This window comes from Opisthocomus hoazin, chromosome 7 (genome assembly GCF_030867145.1).
Source record: "Opisthocomus hoazin isolate bOpiHoa1 chromosome 7, bOpiHoa1.hap1, whole genome shotgun sequence".
NCBI lineage: Eukaryota > Metazoa > Chordata > Aves > Opisthocomiformes > Opisthocomidae > Opisthocomus > Opisthocomus hoazin.
Window position 1 is genome coordinate 32172169 of NC_134420.1, and position 13404 is coordinate 32185572.

At 38.9% G+C, this 13404-nt stretch overlaps 1 pseudogene; it reads right to left on the reverse strand.

The window, feature by feature from the left end:
* LOC104328177 (cytosolic phospholipase A2 epsilon-like) overlaps window positions 1-11784 on the reverse strand; it is a 36269-nt pseudogene extending 24485 nt beyond the window's left edge.
* Between the last annotated feature and the right edge of the window lie 1620 nt (window positions 11785-13404).

The following is a 13404-nucleotide window of genomic DNA, read 5'->3' on the forward strand; positions in this document are numbered from 1 at the left end:
GTCACCCCATGTGGATGCTAAGACATCGGAACTCACAGTCTCTTTGAAAGTCAATGTTAAATGACTCTCATATCCTTTCCCAGTTTTGAACTTCTTCTGATTCAATTGCATTGGTGTGTTGGTGGGACTATTCCTTATCTCTGTCTTCAAGCTAAAGATGGACTAAAAATTCAGGACTGAACTGAGAAGTTCAGAACTGCAACCAGCTGTTTGCTGCTCTGTGAAAGTGCAGGTCTGTGACGTGTTCCTGAAATGAACCATCACATGCTAAAATCATTCATCTCCATCACAAGTAAGAAGAAAATTACAGCACTGAAAAGCAAAGCAAGAAGAAAAACTAGTCTCATAAAAACTATGAATGTAAACTATAAAATCTCATCTGTCCTGTTACTGCATTTCATAATGCCGAAAAGAAAAAATAGTTTTCTCCTCGTGAATTCATCTCCACCTGCACAGACAGGTTCCCCTTGAATCTGAGTTTACTACAGTTCACCTAAAAGGGAGAGGAGAGCCAATCCCATTTCTCAATCATCAGATAGAGAGAGCCCGCAAAAGTGTTGGAGTAACTGTAGGTATATGAAATGGGCGAACTGATCCATTGAGGAGAAGTGGGGTTCTTTCTTTCTGTTTTAATATTTTCCTTTGTGTGAAAACAGATACAATCATTGCCAAGCTCCGCCAGCATGTGTTGTTTACAGGCAAAGGTGTAACATCAGATGTCAGGATAAGCTGGGACTCCATCCCAGGCTTGCGAAACACACATCCCACGGATCTTGAGATGCATGCTTAAAAACACCCAGGATCAAGCTGGGTGCACACGGTAGTGAGGAATGTCAAAGGAAGTATATACAAAGCGACATGCTCTGAAACCAGGATTTGGCAAGTAAGTCAAGGAAAAAAATAAAAACTTGAATGGCCAAAGGACCTGGCGTGACTGCACTCGCAACAAACTGAGATAAAATCAGGGAAATGGAGCATGTTTTAGCCAAGTGGAGATGATCAGAAACATGAGCAAGCAGATAACTGTGCGTGCTTAGAAAGATGGAAGCCAGCATGTGGGCAGAAAAAGCAAGTCATAGATGATGCTGCACTTGGTTGGAGAGGTGGCTTCTTCCTGGATTTGATACTTGGAAGATGAAAGTCTAGAGAAAGCTGAAATACGTTATCACAAAAATTGTCAGCCTTCCACTGATATCTCACAATCAGATAGCACCTGTATCAGCTGCTTATAATCTGTTTTCCAGGGAAAAAGATTACATTGCTGAGACAAGGCTAGGTAAACATAATTTTCTGATTCTCATCAGCACCTGTTAGCATGTATAGCTATTTTAGTTTTCTGATACTTCAAATACTTGCAAATGTTAAAATCAAAACATTAAGCTAAAAGGACATCAGTATCAGTGCAAAACCAAGCACTGAAAAATTACAAGATATCTTTTTCCATTGTACTGAAGTATTTAAATCACTTCATATCACACTATTTTTTGGTGAGAGACTCCAGCTTCATTGAGAGCACAGGCAGATTGCTGCTCAGTCAACAAAGAGCTATCTGATGCTTGTTAATCATTCTTGTTCAATGACATCCTGGTTTACAGTGTTCCATTATGGTATGACATCCTTAAGAAACAGGTTCAAAATCACAGATTACCTAGGGAATTATCGACAGAAGGGAGAGAAAGACATCCTTTTCTTCCCTGCTGGTCTCCAAATCTAGTTTACTGACAATTAACAAAAGAATCTGAAGATACTTCTCACTGTTTCTAGGATTTACCTCACATCTTAAATTAGGATGACACTACAAGTAATAAGAGATAACCCCTTTCAAAATGAGCATATCATCTACATAGATGAGAGAGAGAAAATGTGTGGAGAAGATATTCTGTTATCCATGTTTTATAGATAGGGCAACAGAGGCACAGAGTCTTTGAATGACTTGCCTAAACTTATACAAGTCTGTTGACAGAACTAAAAACTGAGCCCACACATCTTGATTCCTACTCCAGAGAAGAACAATTTGGTGCTAATGTGAATTTTCTAAATGTCTGTATCTCATTATGCAAGACTTCTTCTGAAATCCCAGTGTCCTCAGGATAATAACAGTAACACTGTTTTCTGAGAATGCAGCATCATTTTACTTTGTGCAACGCGTTTGCTTAAGCCGGTGAATCATGGTTCTTATCTTGTCATTCAATTTCCATTCTAGATCAAAGGTGATACTAAAAGAAATTAAATCAGCACTTCAAAGGAATCAAGGTGAGGTATTGCACGTATGTGCAGTGTTTCATAGCTGTGAAAAACAATAAAAATTAATTTGACCTTCTTTGTTATGCTATGATATTGCTTCTGTTGTCTGCAACCCAGTATTACAGAACATGTGAACTGAATACTTCTCTCCATTTGGTTGGAAAGTCGACAATGGTGACATCCATGTTCTTGAAACACCAAAATGGGTAGAATACAAAGAGGCAGTGAGAAATTTTCTTGGTAGAATACTGTTCCATCAGAAGGTGAAGATAAAAACAAATGGCAGTGTTTGGGGTGAAAATGTTGCCATATCTGAATTATCCAATGGAAGTCAAGTAGTACTCACTTGGAGAAAAGAAGAAGGTATCCTGCCATGTCCTTAGCCTTCCTCAAAGTCTGTCTGATGACTTGCTGCCTCACAGAAAGATGGACCTTTATAGCTGCCTGTCCACTAGTGAGGAGTCTAGTCCAAAGTAGTCTTCTGAAGCAAAATGTGTTAGGATTTCCAGGCCAAAGTAATCTGGAGGAGAGCTGCTGGTTTACTGGCAGTGTGGGGCGCAGCATCTTACTTCTTTGGATAAGTTGTGCCTGTCACAGACATTGTCTGTTGTGCCTGTCACAGATATTGTCTAAGTTTCTAATTTCAGGAGGTGTATCAAGACAGTCTGAGAGTCCTTGACATATGATGTACAGCCATTTCTACTGAAGACTTTGGTAACTGCACCAAAATTATCACATTTTGGAGCATCATAGCAAAAGAATTGACTCTTGGTCTGTACAAATAGCAATTGTGAATGACTTTTCACTTTGATGGATCCTCTAGCTGTAGTAAAAATATCAAAAAATGAGAAGACAGAGGAGTGAGGTAACGTTCTGTGAAATGTTGGGCAGTGGAGAGGCTGTGGTGTTAGCGAACTTCCGCACAACCTCCCAAAAAGGAAAGAAAATGCACAGCAAAAGGAGGAAGAACAGTATGGTAAAGGCATATGCAAAACTGTAGTTATTACTGACCTGCTTAGTTCATGAGGCACAGGTAGGAACGGTAGGAGAAAACTGTCCAGAGAAAAGCCTCTGTGGAAGTGGAGGACCAGGTAAGGGCTGGCCAAATACTGCACACTTTCAGAACAATTTGCATGTAAGCTGTAACATATCATGCACTACACTCCCCAAAAGATTTCAGTTGTACGTGTTTCAGCAGGGGGAAAGAGTCAGAAACATCCATAACAATGTGGCTGCTCAGGACATGTATGCTGTATACCTCACTGAACTTCTGAGATGTGACGGGGCTCTTTAGAGCAAAGAATTAAGAGCGACTGGTGTGTGAAGATTTCAGCCCTGTGTTCTATGTATTTGTTATAGACAAGGTATATAAATATCTGGGTATTAAAACTGGTTTTAGGATATTTTCACACCTCTGAAATAGCCAATTTGTCTGTACTTGTCTGACTGATTAAAGTCTTAAAAGATTTGGTCAACACCCTACCTGGCATTGACCTGTTGCTGGATTCTTAAAAAAAAAACCCCAAGCAACATAAAACCTCTGAAATTGTAAATAGATATTTTGTGGCAGAAATCGGCTTTGACTGTGATTTCATAGCTGGTATGATTTCTGTGTTTTGCATTTGTGCAGCGGCCAGCACAAGCAGGGGCTGATCCAGTAATAATGTCAGTAAGAAAATCTGGTACTTACAAAAATCTGCCTGATGAGCATTTCTCAACTTTATGATTCTTACAGTGAGCAGGGAGTAAGGTGACATTTCTTCCTGCTGAAAAAAATAACAAAGGAGAAGTGCTTTAAAGTTTAGAATACGTGTATTTATTGTGATGACAACCAAACACTGAAAGGAACCCAGGTTCTGCTAAAACCATCTCTTCCAGTTGGCATCACAGCAAAAATACAACAGGCAACAAAATGCACTTTCTCCACAAACTTCATCAGCCCCTAAAGTCTGCAGCCACCTAAGCATACAAACAAAAAGCGTTGCAGGAAAGGATGAATAGGAAAGCGGAGACAGGAGGTAAATAAACTGAGAAAGTTCAGTTAGCCAGCTACATTAAATCATACATGTGGTCATCAGCATCCACTACAACAACGCAAAATTCAGTGAATCACAAATCAGAAATGCCTCAATTTTGGTTGAAAAAAGAAGAGGGATCTTTTTAGGTTTCCCCACTTGTTTTTAGAAAAATCATTTTCGTGATAGAGAGGTGTCTAAGGATTAGCATTAGCAGCTTAGGGAATGTCTCAGGCCACCAGGGCAATACACAGCTTTGGACAAACACTCCTAGCTTGCTTTGTGGGAACAGAAGTTTTCATTACCAAATGTAGTTCTCTGATTGATAGGCGTGGAGTAGTATAACAAAGTACATGTTTTTGACTACAATCCATCTCAAAGGTGGCTATCTCCAATTCTTTGTTGAAGATGCCAGGTCTGACCAACTGGGTCTGTAAAAGTTGTGCCAATCACATGTGCTTTAGGGATTTTACATCTTCAGAGAGCATGTCCATCATGACCAGCAGCAGCAGCTAGAGCAACTAGGGTATCAGCAGAAAGATGCAGAAAATGAGCAAAGCTTACTATGGCTGCAGCACAGACGGCTGTCTGGATTCCCTGACTGTGGAAACAGTTGTGGAAAATTTGTCAAAATAGCTGAAGTTTATGGAAAGGAAAGAGAATTGCGCCATGGTAGTATGCAAGAGACACAATGAAAAGGGTGAATCAGCACTGGGGATGGCTATCTGCATCATAGTTTAGGAACAAAAACAGAACAAAAGGAGCAATTTCAGAAATTTAAGACTGTATCAAGTAATAAATTCCCAAGCTGAATTATGATTATAATAGGAACAGGTTAGATAGTTGGGTTACCACAGTAAGACTGCAGTGAATGCCAGAGGACGAGGATCTGCACAGGAAAGACAATACTCCTTCAAAGTCTGTCACATCCTGAAGGCGGACTACATACAAGGGTGTTATCAGCAGATTCTGAATTGGCTATCTCTAATAGGAGGGGAAGGTATAAACATCATAACATATATATTAAAAAGTGACCTTGAGTGAGTCAGGTTATGGAATAATAAACATCTTTTTAAGGACTTCTGAGTAAAGCATCAATAAACCCAAAATGTTATAACATTCAAATGAGGTAGATATGGGAATAGGGAAGTGTTAGTTTGCAGTTCCAATAGCAGGGATCTGTGGAAGTTATAAAATGACCAAACTCATTACGATGACGCTTGAAGATTTGCAGGAAGATGTTCAGCCAAAGAATACTGAAGGCACAGTATGTACTGGAGCCAAGCAATAGGTGGCCAGTTCAGTGATGTGGGGCCCTAATAGCAGTCACTGATATTCAGGAAGAGCTCAAGGAGGAGTTGAGATAATGGCAGAAGGCAAATAGATCAGTAATTCTTAGTAAAGTCACTTTATGAAACAACAAAAACAACAAAAGGTGGCCAAAGTAAGAAGCTGTTGTGAAAGCTAAAGACCAAAAGTTTGAAAAGAATATCTGAAGTGAAAAGGATGAGTGCTGATGGTTGTTGATGAGAGAATTAGGAGATGTTATCTATTTTCTGAGAAACTTCAATAAAAATAACAGGGAGAAACTCGAGTGAAATAAGACGAAGCACATTCACAGCTGCTGCTACTGTGACAAAAGTCAAAGAATGCTAAAAAGGTCAAAGTATAAGAAATTAGTGAGAAAAGACATTACATCAGCTGAAGTGTGTAAAGCATTGGACCGTGGGGAATTCATCATGACAAAATTTAGCTTAACCTCCCAAATAATTTCAATCTTTATGAGGATGAAGGACATGAAGGTCATAAAAGGAACTTGTGAAAAATTGCAGGAGTTCTCAAGCTACAAAGTTATCCAATGAAATGGCAAGAATGTATTTTTGAGAAAATGCTGGGTAATTTAAAGGTGTATTAAATAAAAGTTAGCCAGAGACTAAAATAAACATAAAGCTTTGCTTATGAGCTTAAGCTTATAACCAGGAATCATAATGTCAGAATATTCTCAAGAAGTTGACTAGTTACAAAGCTCATATTTTTTGCTGTGATGTACAGAAGCATCATACCCAAAACAACAAGAGGGCTGTTAAGTGCTGAACAAATGCATTCTCTTTATCAGGCTACAAGGAGTAGAAGATCTTAGTTTCTGGATGAGTGTGTTTCAAAACTAAATGGGAAATAAATCACTGTTGCTTAAAGTCGTATGTAGGGCACAGGATATTTTATAGGGCTGTTTGTTCTAAACAGGGGAGGTAAGATCTCAACATTATTAGAATCCAGGCTGAGCCAGCTCCACACCGTTGTTTCAACCATTACCGTTAGACCACTCCTTTTTCATCAGCAAGGAATAACTCAGTGTCTTCTTACCTCAACCTGCTTTATTCTTAAAGAACAAAGACTCATTGGGTTTGTCCATTTGTTTCTACAACTTTCTCAAAAATAGTACTCTAATTAGAGAAATACATAAAAAAATTCAACAGACATATTTCAGGAGAAATAAAGGAAAGAGTTAAAGGAATTGTATTGAGTGTTGGTACGCTCTTAGCCTTCGTTAATGGCACAATTCCTTCAGCCAACATTTTGGAACACAAGTTTTTAAAGATCGTCAGAGACATGTATGAACTACCATGACTTTTTAAGAAGTAGAATGACAGAATCAGAAACAAGTGTGGGTTCTGCAAAGACACATTTACACCAAGCACTGGTTCTGCGCTCATTCCCGAGCGCCATTGCAGCAGACAAGAGCAGAGGTTACCTGAAGAATGCATCACAAGAACCTCATACTTTGCATGCAAATGAAGACAAACTGATAAGAGACTTAGAGTATGGGAGGGCTATTTCAGGAAGGAAAAAAAAACCCAAAAAACAAAACAATAGAACATACCCAATGTTTCTGTGAAGAACAGCAAGACACTACACAGATTAGATAGTGTCAAAGATTATGCAAGCATGCAAACATCTAATTTCATGTGGAATCATGGTAAGAAAGTGGATGGGGATATTTGCTGTCACAGGAAGATGGTTTGATGCAAAGAGCAGGACTTTGCTTAAATTTTAAGAGCTCGCCAAGGGAACAATAGGGCAGAGTACCTCATCAGCCATAATGTACAGATTAGAAATTTGACTGAATGAGAAGCCAGAATTATTTCTCACCTCCAGGAGGAGAGCTCTGAGCAGGGACTCTGTAAGAGAAAAGCCAGTGAGCTGTGCATTGAAACTCCACGTACCAGGAGAAAATCTCACCGTGTTGCGTGAGAAATCTGAGTCCTGTGAGGCAGCAAGATAGAGGCTCTGTCAGCCAAAGCACACCGAGCATTCAGTCTTGGAATAAAGTCCACAAGAGAGAGAATGGAAAAAGAGACTCAAGGAGTTAACAACAGAGGAAAGTGCTAGTGATGTGACCCTGAGAGATGCATTCAGTAAGCGTGTTTGGTGGCAGAGAACATGCAGCCAGGCGAGTCATGGCTGAGCTTCCCTCAGCCTGAGCCTTAGTCCCTGGGTCTGTTCTTTGGGTCAGCATGGTTTATTAGCAAAATCCTTTCTGGTATTAGCCTGCCCCCAAGAACAACGATTACTTTAAATTTGAAGGAATAATGAAAATGCTAGTTTTATCTCTGTATTCTCAACATTTTTGCCAGTTTTACCAGTTTGTACTCTGAACCCATCTCGCTTTCTCTCAGTATAACACTCAGATGGCCATGTCACCCAAATCAAAGTCCTTCAGAAAAAAAAAATCTGTTCTAGAAAACATTTTCATCCCCTCCTTAGGGTGTCAAAAGAAGAACAATATTCAGTGATCATCATCATCACAATTTGAGACACCACTGCCTTTGAAAAGAACTGCTAACTATGAAATGAACTATTAAATATGAAGTAAATCTCCGACACAAATGAAAAGGAGACTTATCCTCCCTAGAGAAGGCAGTTGATGAAAAATTACTTCATATAATACTTTTTTGATGGCCAAACACCAGACATGAAAATTACTCCAGAAAATTCAAAGAGCAAAATAACATCTTCTTATAACTGAAGCTGAAGTCCCTGGTGCCATCGATGGAAGTCATGCAACTGATCATCTTTTCCCTCTAGTTATCATTTCATTGCAACAAGACATTGAACAATGCTAATAAACTAAAAAGCAAGTGTGTTGTTGCTGATGATTATCATTTGTGTTACATTAAAAAAATGTTTAGTTCAGGGAGTTGGTAATGTAATCAACTATTTGTGAGTGACTAATTATCATAAACGGTCATTTTGAGTACAAAGTTTGCATTCTGTATTAAGCCATGAGCAAATTCTGACACCTAGAATAAAGAAAGTATTACCAAAATTTGAGAATCCACAGCACACAGATGGGAAAATCTGCTTGCAGCCCCCTCTAACAAAGATATATCTGTGTACCCTGAACTCAGCTTTTACGCCTGCAGTGACAGCATGGTGGTCAGACTGAGCAGCCTTCCTGAAAGGCTCATTGTTACCCCTGCAAAAAGTAACCTTGCATGACACACTTCAATCCCAAACATGTTTTTTAAGAGGGAAGGGTGACAGGGCGCTTGGTAATGTCATGACTTTTTCTAGTTTTGCGGGAAACCATTAAGGAATGTGCCTCACTTTATCACTTACATAAATCGAAAACTCTTCAAAATTCTCCTAGTTCTTCTCTGGTTTCTGATTTTGTGTCCAGCAGAAAACTTCGGTGAGCCTCCCCACCCTACGTTAATACTACTAATCTTGGGTTGAGATTATGCTTCCCGATTTCTTGCTCTTTGCATGACTGTAGAAAAGTTTTCAGTGCATTCACAGATGGTGAGCCAACAACTGTTTTTTTAAGCTGATGATTTGCCAGGGAAAATACCATTGTTTTCTTCATGTTTGGAATTAACAATTATTCTGTGTAAGACAATGCACTAACAAATAATATCCAGTGATAAATTTTCTAGGTTTACTGTAATTATGGGCTACCTTACTCACAGCTGTGTATCTTCCTTTAGCATGTTTCGTCTTTCCTGTATTCATGTGTAAAGTGCTAGAAGGCACACTGTCAACTCAAGACTCTCTGAAACAGCTAAAAAGACACTCTCTTGATGCTCCTATCAGTTTCAAAATACAAAAAAGGTTTCACAAGGTTGTTACATTTTCCTGAAAATCTAACAGTGGGGCATATTTGGCCTTGCACTGTAGGTAGGCAACACAGCTAAATTCCATGCTCAGCCCCTGGGCATGTTTTTCTAAACTCAATCTGGTAGCTATTCAGTTTATCACACAGCTACATAAAGGCCCCTCAAACTGAGGCAAGTACTTGGGCAAATATTTGAGCATTAGCATGAAAGCAAGCTTTGCACTTCTTTACTTGTTCTGGGACTCAAGATCTGCTGTAAGCTTGTTCTCCTTTATAACACCTCTCTACTAATGATTATCCTCCTGTTGCAGATGGCAAGTTAAGGCTTGTAAAAATTAAGGGAATAACCGACAGCTGCCCAAGAAACCCAATGCCAGTAAAAGACAGAAATTGGCCAGCTTGCACAAGTCTGTGCCTTTAATGCCAGCTTTCTGCCAAGCTTTATTACAGAGGAGAGAAGATGTATCCAAAAGCCAGGAGGCAAAAAAAGAGTGTCTGAGAATATCTTGGTTGGTAAACACCTGTGGATACCAAACAGAACTTTTGGAAGTTCATTTGATAAAGAGAAATTACGACAAGATCAACAAATTAAAGCTGTGCAAATGTTCCCATAGCCCCTATATGCAGGGGTTTATGGTCACAGGATTTTTGTAATATTACTTTATGCACCTTCAAAAACATATGTTGCATTCTAACAATCTTTGTATACGTGTAACTACCTTAGTGGTAAAGAAGGGTTGGATGCTTTTAGCCACAGATATTCTAAACCAAAAATACAACTTCAGCATAAGTACAGTAAATTATTACAAAAATGCTATGGAAATCATGTCATTGCACTCCGCAATAGTTGCTTTTCCTGCTTTAGTACATTCCCTTGCTGAGCTTTAGCAAACACAGACACAGAGCAAATTATGAACTCCTAAGTGCCATGTCAGTTTCTGTTGTGCCACTTTGCCATTTACATTGAGTTTCACACGCCACTGATAGTTTGTCACCCTTTTTGTACACTAATTTCCATCTGTAGGAGCTGCCAGAATGCTACTAACGAGATATCAGTTGGATCAGTCAGTTTGATGAGGTTGTGACATACATGAGCAAAATGATGTTTGTAGTTTTCTGTTGGTTTGAAGTCTGATTGTACAAACGAGAAATTAAGCATACAGGTTTCTTATGAGCTATAGACACTTGAACCACATGTCTTTTAAGGCATCATCAAAAGTTAGCTAGCTTTTTTTTTGGAGCCACACAGTTTTACTTTGAAGCAATTTAACACAAAGTGTAGTCAGCTGCAAGCTAACTGAGAGGGGAGACAAAAATCACCACTGATACGGCTGGTACATGTTTGATGCAAATGTGTCTCTGTCATAGGCCCTGCAAAAGTTGCTGGAGCTGTTGTTCTTCTGTTGTGATGAGTTGCACAGTGATCAAAGTGGGCATTTGTTCTGGAAACTGGCATTAATGACCAAAACCCAAAGGATCACAAACAGCCATGCTCTGACTTTCCACCACTGGCAATGTCTGCTGTTCATGCTGTGCTAAAACTCGTTTAAAGTCCATAGACATAGATAGCATTAGAAGGCAGCCAAAGTCAGTCCCATTTTAACAGTAAATTGAGAACATTTTCCCCAACGAATTTCTCTAAGGAATGAAAATAACACACTTTGTGTAAATAAAGGAATGGAATAAAAAAAATAATGGAATGCAGATGTTTCACCTAAAGAAAATTTTCTTTCATGAAATGTTTCTATTTCTAAATAAGCACGTGAATCTTTAGTAATCAAATTTGGAAAAAAAAATATCCTATCCTTCTCAAAAAAATATTGGTTTAGTCCCATCTATTTTTAGTTTGCTGAAGTTGGTACCTTATCATCAATGTTGCCCGGGGCTATGTAGTGCATCGTCCATTTTCTTTCTTCCTTTTCCAAGGGGCTTGATTTGCTGTTTGGATGCTGTTGAGGGAGAGAAAACAAGGGATGAAAAAGAGAGTAAAGACAAATTTTGCTTCTTATTTCAACTCCCCAAAGTGGAATTGCAACGTGGAATGGGCAATTCGCACCTCCTCGTTTTTTATGGTGGATAAAATGAATGTGCCAGGAAAGTGACAGCTATTTCTGTCCTATATGGAAAGTTATTGGCTCCAGGTCCTCATAGCTGCAAATAGCCAAGGAAGGGCAATCCTGTTTTCTTGGAGATTTATGTCCTACAAGTAAGAGCAGACTTGACCTGTTTATAGTCTGGGGACAAATCTAAACCAAATACTCGGAGACTCCTGCCAGGCTTGTTGCGTTTTCCACTTACCTGAGGGAAGGCAGAGGTTGATGCCATTGAGATCGCTGCTGCATTAAAAGCAGGTGCTGCGAATGGCACCTAAGTGTTAGGCTCCACAGTTGCCAGTGCCTCCTGAAACATATTTACAGCCTTGAAGACTGTCGGAAGTTGCTGAACGGGTGTTTTATTCCATTGAGTCAGAGCTCCACCCCTCCATGATTTCTGAAATTTCCCACCCACATTACTTGTCCAAAGAGTACATCTGTTGTAAGGTGTGAACACTCGTATCTACAGGTCTTGTGAATGAGCAGAGCGTGCTGAGATACCAAACTGTTCCCACCTGGGGGCTTATAGAAGCGTAAAAATAGCAATAACCTGATGGATGATCTGACTGAGATCGTCTATGAGAGTTACCCTTGCAGCAATAATCTAAAAATGATGATCATAATAGCCTAATCTAAAAATGATGATCATAATAGCCTAACAGACCTATTGTCTCCATGCAAAGACCCTGAATTGCATGTACTATTGCGTCCATAATAAAAAACACTAAAAAACAGATGGGGAATGATCATTAGAAGGAAGACATTTATGTATGAAGATATTAAGAATTCTGCTGAAGGAATATTTTTTCCCTGAAAAATGCTGTTGCATTGTGATTTCTGCATACGTGTTTGTTTTCATTGCAGTGTTCTACTTCAAACAAAATGAAAGAAGGAAGAAATTTGATGAGCAACATTTCTGTGGTCCTTAAAACACAGTGTATCACTTTTACATTTGAAATACTTTACTTATTTCAGGGCTTTACGTTTAATACAGTATGCCTCTTAACAAATTTAAATGAGATTCGAACATTTGACCTTGAAAAATTGTGAAACATTCCAACAAACTAAAATAGTTTCATGTTTTAGGAGATTTTAATTCTCCATTTTTGTTTTCCCCAGTTCAGAACTGTCATTTCCTGATGCAAAAAACCATTCAGATTTCTGAGCAACTTTATTCAAACCACCAGCTAGCTGGGCATTACTAGCAGATTACTGGAATTTAATGGAATGCTTCTGCACATTTTCTGGGTTTTTTTTTTGGTTCGGTTTATTTTTTTCTTCTTTTTTTTTTTTTTGTCTAATGGGCATCTACAAGTGTTCAGAATGCCTCTAGGAAGCTCAGTCATCAAGTTTTCTAATACATTATGCAAGCATTATTAGTCAAACATACATTTGTATTGAAAGTCCTCCCAAATGATTAAAAGCAGTGCTTATGAAAGGATGTGAGGTTAATACGATGACAAAGCATGATGCTTCCTGTTAGAGACCTGCATAAGTATGAAATCACAGCCAGTCTGACTGTGGCAATGAGTGTTGTACAAGGACCTTGACTGACAGAAACTAGACACAAACCCAATCACTTCCAGCAGTCTCATTACATACTTTTCTTGTACGCACAGAGGAATCAATATGAAAAGCTAGTGTTACAAGGAAAACAAGTTAAGACAGTCTGATCATCTTACCTGCAGTGTTCCATCCTTGCGAAAATTTGATTTCTTAGGTTTCATTTTATGCCTACTTTTTCTGATTCCTTTTATAATTAAATAAACACATTTAATTTGTCACATCATGCAAGGGAAAGGTTTGCTGTGAATTTCATTTCTCACCTTCATTGTATTGAAACTTTTTGATGGAACAAGAATGACTTCTCTGAAACCAAAATTAGATCAACTACAGCAATGGGGAAAGGATAGTCACAAGCCTCTCCCATGCTTTG